This window comes from Rhagoletis pomonella, unplaced genomic scaffold, assembly GCF_013731165.1.
Source record: "Rhagoletis pomonella isolate Grant_MI unplaced genomic scaffold, Rhpom_1.0 Rhpom_scaffold_00001, whole genome shotgun sequence".
NCBI lineage: Eukaryota > Metazoa > Arthropoda > Insecta > Diptera > Tephritidae > Rhagoletis > Rhagoletis pomonella.
The window spans coordinates 106,484,188-106,492,651 of NW_023458555.1; positions in this window are offsets into that span (position 1 = coordinate 106,484,188).

Sequence of the window (8,464 nt, forward strand, 5' to 3'; positions counted from 1 at the left end):
GTCAAAAATTATTTGGAATATACTAAAATGTATAAAGGCTGGCCAAATGGCAGCTTTTCTTCACTTGCTTTAAGCGCCTCAAAGTTTTAAATAGACAAATGTTTTATTTGAAAGCGTTTTGTAAGCTTTTGACAAAGAGGCATGTTCCTGTTCAAAATACATAAATTCAAACAAAAATTTGCTTGCTTAACTAAAAAAATAAAAAACAATTCGAAATCAAATTTAACATATCGTTATATTATAGTAAAAAATTGCAAAGCTCACTTTTACAAATTTTACACGAGAGGAAAAAACTTCTTATAGCTCTTTTCTTCAAGTAAATCGCTTTTTAAGTTATAATTTTTTAGTAACTGTAGATATACATATGCATGAATCATTATTACAATTTCTTTTAAATACAAACATTATTTCGCATTAATTTAAAGATAAATCTGAAAGTTTTTGATACATCTTCTTGAGTTTTCTAGGAAAATAATAATTAATGTTAAGCGAACAGACATTGACTTTTCAACCAGACAGCTGGTTACTTTGACAGCGTTTCAAGCCGCCATTCGGCCAAACAAGTTTTCAAACTAAATCAAAGCAAACTAAAGACAGCAAGGCACGCTAAGCAAGCCTGCATTGGGCCAGCGCCTTTATGTAGTTTGACTATTGTCAATTAAATCGAAGGCTTTGTATTGCATGCGCTCCACGTTTTTCATTTTCAATTTCATAGATTGTTTATAATGACTTTTGCTAAAATTTCAAAATCAAAAGTTATCAAAACAAATTCTATGGGACTGAGAAATATTATTTTCTACTTTTTAGTCCATTTATAAAAGCGTTGTATATTAAAAAGTTTTTTTTTATATTATTTATTTTTATTCCTTTTGTGTTTGGCTCTGATGTATGTACATATGTATATCGTCGTTTAAAGTGCAAAACCGCGTATGTGAAGTTGTAGAAATAATTTTCTATAGTGTAAAAACACTCATATTTCAAAATGGTTCTCTTTTTTATAAAGCAATCCCATATCTGCCTAGTACATTTCAGGACGAATGGATAAGGATTGAGCCAAGAGCTTTTGTGATCAAATCCAATTTTTGGCAGCCAATGCCAGTTACGCGGTTTTGCAGAATCACGATAATCGGTTTGGTACTATTAACGACGATATGTATATTAAGAGTAGTGTTAGGATCATCCACCTCTATGAATTACTAAAGTACATACATAAATTAGGTATTAGCAAATATTAGAAGTTACGAATGTATGGAAATATCTATCGGTAGTTATGTATTAGTTGGAAATTACTTAAGTAGAAGAATTTGTGAAATAAAGTTAATCTAACAGCTGACTACCAAGGCGTTTACATCCACCCATCGTTGCTTCGCCCGTTCCCTGTGTCGTTTGATTGTTCGCTACTTTGATTTTTCCGCGATTAGAAAAAAGGCTTTGTAATCCTACACACTTATTTTTCAACTAAAAAACATTTAAAACTACAATCAACTACAAACGATTCTGGACCTGAATTCATTAAAATTGAAGCTGTAGCGGTAAAAAGCTTCATATGAATTAAAAAAAAAACGCATTACGCACTTATTTTTCAACTATAAACAAAAAGAAACTTACTATAATCCTCCAGAGAGTTAAATCTATCATATTCTAGGTATTTTATTAAAATGCATCAAAGGCGGGTGCCAACTTCACGGAGCTGAAAAACACCCCTGCTTATCATGCAAAGGTAGTTTAGAGAAAGTTGAAACGACAGTATTTGATACCTGCTCTGGCTATATAAAGTTCGGTTTCGCCCAAAATTATACTTCTTTACTTGTTTTTAATTATTTTCCTTGTTATTTAATTAACGACTTAAAATAGTTTTTTCTGTTATCGGCAATAAAATAAGACTGTATTAGGTTATTATTCATTTTAAAACAATAAAATATATTTAAAATAAACAACTAAATCTTTTAACAATCAAAAAATTAAAAACAGGTTGATAGAAAATGCGCTAAGTCCACATTAAAAGAACATAATCATAAAGAGAATATGTGGTAAGTCCCAAGAGCTAATAAGTCTGCAACAGCTTAATTTTGAAACATGCCGATTATTGGTACTGAAACAAGAGGAACAAGGCAAGAAACTGCTTTTACAGTTAAGGAAAATATTAATAACAAAAAAAGTTAGAAGGTTTTGTGCCCCTCCTGAAAAATTAAAACAAAAAATGGCTTAGCACGTTTGCACACTAAGCCAAGGATATGTTAGTTGTGGCGTGCTCCTTGATGTTGTCACACAAAGGGGAGTGATCTACAGTTTTACGCCGACTTCGAACGGCGACTGCATTTTTATGAGACGCTGGTTTTCATGGCAAACATACACTCGGAGGTTTGCCATTGCCTGCCGAGGGGCGACCGCTATTAGACAAAACTTTTTTGTTTTTTGGGTTAAACCGGGCTTCAAACCAAGCCCTATAGGATTGTTCTATATCGAAAAAAATATACCCCTATTTTTTATTTTGAAATCAAAATATATTTAGTGGTCGCTCAAAGCGCTCAAAGTTTTACATGTATTTTATATGGGGAAAAAAGAACTTTTCGTTCAGTATTTTTCGATCGGAAAACTCTGATTCTCTTCAGGAGACTCCCAATAACAATTCTCAATTTTTTATTTAACCATTTTTTAATACTAAAGTTCTCTACGATTGCGAGGTATGCACTACGTATGCTACAGCGGAAATTGATGACACGTCATTTCTTTAAATCAGTGATGGGCAGAGAGAGCTTTTACTCTGCATGCGCCTATAAAAAATGTATAGAAAGCTTAAAAGAGCTTTGCCCGCGGGCAAGGCAGTGCCCAGAAGTGCTTTAAATGAAATTAATTGGTGCTCGAATGTACGTACATACATATTAGAGTGGTTAAAAAAATTTTGGAAATTCATAAACGCTACCTCAAATTATTGTTATTTGGGATAAAAAAGAGAAACGCGTTTTTTATTTTGAAAAAAAAGTTTTCTTAGAGGTCGCGCTTGTCAGTTTCTTATAAAAACGCTGATGTTCTAAATTTTTTATTTTTGACATGTTAAAATGCAGCTAAAAATGTGGTTTTTACATATAATTACTGAGGTATTATTGGGGAACATTCCCTTAATACATACCTGTCTTGGTCAATTAGAATGGGCCTAGTGCCCGAAAATATGCTCTCAAAAAGAGATTAGTAAAATTAAAACGTTAATACTGAACGATTTACGCGTTGTCATAGGTTGGTTTTAATTTTAGTATTTTTTTTTTAATTTGATCGCCATATTGGATCCGCCATTTGAATTAAAAAAAATTTACTTCAGATTCGTAATCGGCGACCCCAAAAACTCTAGGGTGCCGGTTTTCGAACAAATCCAACCATTTCAAACAAATGGATCGCATGAAAAAACTGACCTCATATTCCTAATTAGCAACCTCAGAAACCCCCTCGAAAAAAAGTTCCAACCCATGACAACGCGTAAATCGGTCAGTATCAACGTTTTAATTTTACTAGTCTCTTTTCGATAGCATATTTTCGGGCACTAGGCCCATTCTAGCTGACGAAGACAGGTATGTAGGTAAGGGAATGTTCCCCAATAATACCACAGTAATTATATGTAAAAACCTCATTTTTAGCTACATTTTAACATGTCAAGTAGAGCTGTCAAACTATCGATAGTCACACCATCGATAGTTTTGATAGTTTTCAGAAAAAACTATCAATATTCACGATAGTCTCGAAAAAAAAAACAAAATTATCGATAGCACTATCGATAGCGCTATCGGTAGCGCTAAATCAGTTAGGTTGCTTTGTTTTTACAGGATCATAGTGAAATAAATATTATCTTATAAAAGTTATTATCATTCAAAATTAAGTAAATGCTTAGCCAAAATACTTCTCTTTTTAGAAAGTTCAAAAACAAACACAAGTTATACAAACAAAACAGGATTTACGATTAACATATGTATGTATTTTGGCGTAAATGCGTGCATATTGGAATATGACGTCGGCATCACACTAAAAAACACAATTTTTAATAGAAATTAAAAAATTCCAATAATTTCAAAATAATTGGTAGAGATGATCGATAGTCCTACTAAACTATCGATATTTTCGATAGTAAAAGAAAAAACTATCAATGAGTATTGATAGTCTAAAAAAATTTAAACTATCGATACTATCGATAGTGCCATCGATAGTTTGACAACTCTAATGTCAAGAAAGTAAAAAATTGGGAACATTAGCGTTTTTATAAAAAAACCGACCAGCGCGACCTCTAAGAAAACTTTTTTTTCAAAATTAAAAACGCGTTTCTCTTTTTTGTCACAAATAACAATATTCTGATGTAGAGTTTATGAATTTCCAAAAAAAGTGTTTTTATGAACCAGTCTAATACATATGCATAAGCATGTGTGTGCATCAATCTATTAATATCGTTGAATTACTTTAATATCTATTGCAAAATTTTATACAGACAAGACTAACAAGTAGAAAATAAATAAAATAAAATAAAAACTTTTTAATATGCGTGGTTTTATAAATGGACTAAATAAATTTAGTGATTGCGCAGTCCTATTGCAAAATGCGTTGAAACAAATATTTTTAAAAGTATGCGTATTTTTAAAGAAAATTTTTTTGTACGTCACTACTATATAAGTGATTTGTGTTATTTATTATTACCCTCTGAAGGTATTATATTCGTTTCTGGTTTTAAAAACTATATTATAGCAATATCTCATTTTTAAAATAAAGGATTTGTTAAATCGATTTCATGAATTTTATTTTAAAAAAAATTGCGATTTTTAGCGATTTTTTTTTTAAATCGCGTTTTTTTTAACAATCTGGACACGATGGTACGGTAGTTAATAAAGAAATGGTTAATATGTTTTCCGGAGAAGAAAATTTTTGGCGTCGATTTCTACTGCCGTTTCTGAATATCCACAGAAGCAAGTGGAGTAGGGGAGTTGCACCTCATGACTTGATACTAAAAGTTGGAGCAGTTGTGATGTTGATCTCCAACCTAAATATGTATTTATGTTTATATGAAGGGTTAGTTAATGGGCTCGCCTAATAGTTAAAGAACTACAATATAATGGTTTGGATGCTGCAATACCAATATATATATACATATAAAGGGTTAGTTAATGGACTTCAAATATGAGATTCACAAGGGAAACGAATTTTACTACCCCATATAAATTAACAGTCCAGCGAATCAACACTTCCGTTTGTGTTTAAACGTCGCCAATTCAAAATTATTGTAGCGTCCGCAATAAAAATAAATATGTCCCAAAGTCAGACCCTAGCAAGGGGATTGCTTTACGCATGGCCAGCTTTGTATACGTATTGAGTAGAGTATGATCTTGCCAAAACACCAAAGCTAAAGTTAACGACCAAAAGAAATGCATGTGGTTTTTAGAATAAAGAAATATCCAGATTTTTTGGATCATTTGGTACACTTGTCATACTGATCACAAACATAATAAATAAGTAGCCGCAATATCATCCATGTCTTCTCGCAATTATGAACTGGTGGCACTAAAACCATTTAGAAGAAAGAATAATAATAAAATGACACTAGTTCACTTTTGAAACTGATTTTTAATGTCCAAGCAATGGGAATTATTAGGGATATTCTCGAAGTCTTGCACGATACACGGATTGCACGAAATGCAAAAATACTATTCCAAATTTCGAAGAGTACGAGAGCACAGTATTGCAAAGTGGTAGCATGCATATATAGCAAGCAGCGAAATTATGTATCAAATACAATAAAAAGAGACAGCAAAAAATAAATAAAGTGAGCGAGATGAGAGGAATGAGAGAAATATGTAGCAATTCCAACAACAAAACAACTAGCACAGGGTCGCATTTATCTTGCTATGCTCTTTTGCAAAATATATATATATGGGTTTCGAGGTTGCATATTTTGCAGCGATAGGAAATGTTGTTTCCTATGTATTTTGTTGTTGTGTGTTTGCAAGTTATGCAATCCGTGCTTAGTGATAGAACGATACGAGTACCGAGGACAGAATATCGATACTCTTCATGAGTACTGAGTAGTATCGAGAACTCGATACTTTTTCTCAAGTACTGAGTAAATATCGCGAATTCCGAAAAGTATCGACGAGTTAAGAACTTTTTAAGTAAATTTTTTTTTTTAATTACCCAATAAATATTGTGGCGAACGTTTGGGTATTAACTTCAATATCCAATATGAATGCTATGCAAATGAATATAAAGCTCATTTACTTCAATACTGTCATAACTCAAAAAACCGAAAACCCCAGAAAAACGCCTTTAACGTTTTTAATTCACATATTGTTATCCTCATGCCAGAAGCATGAATGTGCAAAGTTATCAGCTTTGAGTTATTGGGTTGACTTGGTTAACCTCTTGATGTTCTATGTTATACCAAAACCTAGAATACCATGCGTACACGGAAAGCACATATTTTACAATTTCAGTTGCATAAATTTAGAGTTAGGTCTCGTAAAAGAATTGTCAAACTTGATTTCCCCAAATTTTAATTTTTAAACATTTACCTTGTTTATACCGATACATAAAGCGCTTTGACCCAGTTCGCTGTGATTCAAAATGGAAGCATAATAGCTGAAATACAATGCCGGCGAACGGCGAACTCACCACAGCGAAATTCGCGCTCTCAAAATTAGAACACCCGCAAGCATATGAAATTGAACACAGCCAAAGCGAAATGCGAAGTTCGCTTGGCGGCGTTTCATGGCGATAGATTTATTCTATCGCCCTGCTAGGCGATGACAGCTGTGCGTGCCAAAGGTGGCCGTATTTGTTTTTTGCTTTCAAAGTTTTAAAAGAAAACAACCTGAACACGATTTTTTTTGTTGTTTGAAAAATATAGTTGTGGATTCGTTAAGTCTGGCTTGAAACAAATTATTTATAATAATCTTTCTTTGTTTCATTTATATTTGTTATCATTTCCTCATTTCTAAATATGGTTTAGTTTTTCCTAAATATGGTCACCCAAATTATAAAGGCGACCAAATGGGATCAGCTGTTTTCGCTACCGCTCTAATTCTGTTTAAGTAGGCGAAATAGCTGGGCGAACGGTGAACAACAGCATCGCCCAATTCGGCGAAGTTTGCCGTTCGCCGGTATTGTATTTCAAGCATAAACCAACTTTCAATACGCTCAGAAATTCAAAAGTGTGTTGACTCGAATTTGTTTTCAAATCGCTTATTTATTTCTCACATCGTTTAGAAAACAGGTATAAACACATCACTCATTTGACGCGAAGTGAAAAAAGGCTGGTTTTCTTTACACAGCCCGTTTTAAATTTGAATTATTATTATAATAAATTTGAATTGTTGTTCGCTTCCATTTCGGTAAACCGCGCAAATTAATTATTTAAGAAACATCGAATAAAAATAACAAAATTTTGTTTACTTTAAAAATTTTTATGAAAGAGAGCTTATCTTTCCAATAGAAAATGGACTTCACCACATTTGCTTCTCGTCTTCTACATTTGCATTTCATTTCCGAAGTACATTTATTTTTAAATACATATACGCGTCAAACAATAATAAAATATTTGCTTTTTAACCGACTTCCAAAAAAGGAGAAGGTTTCCAGTTCGTCGGAATATTTTTGAAGTGAAACTTCTTACAGCCTAACCTAATATTCGCGGCTTGCGTTTTGGTACGCATGCCGTCGAATTTGTTTTTTTGCGTCACCCGAAATTGACTTGCATGCGTTTGCATTTGGTTTCATTGAGCGAAACGTCAAATCAAAATGTCACGCAGAACAAAAATTGGAAATTGATTTACTTCATACCCACGCCGTTCAATTTCGGTTGATCTCATACAAGTTGCATGTGCATGAGAAATTTTTGACAATAAATTGGCGGCGTACGGGAATATTAGGTTAGCCTGTTAGGCGGCGGTATCGCAAAAATGGAGAGTGAAATTTTTAAAACTGAAACGTTACATGAGTAAGAAGGAAGATAGAGTATAGATGAAGGGAAAAATCAAAGAAAACGACGTAGGTATGCACAGCAATACAAAGCGATAGCACAAAATCTTCAACGCGCATGCATACGAGTACTTACATACATATGTACGTACATATATATGTGTATATGTATGTATAAATCCATTTTGCATTTCAGCGCTGCTGGTAGCGGCAAAGTTAATAATGCCCTGTATGCAGCTCCCAAGAAAACGGTCAAGAAAAAATTGCCATTATTTCATGAGTGTGTCCAAGGAATTTTGACGTTTTTGATACGTCACAGCCTGTTGCCTCACTCTTTCCTCAAGAAGTAATGGACCGGGCATATATTTCTGTTGCAAACCTGGGTTGCCTTGTGCTCTTTTTTCACAAAAAAAACTTTAGAAAACCGTAGTAGAAAGCGTAGCAAATTTCTTAAGAACTGCGTACTGCCTTAAGGAAATTTGACTTAAGAAAATTTCTAAGCCATTTCTTGTACGTCATT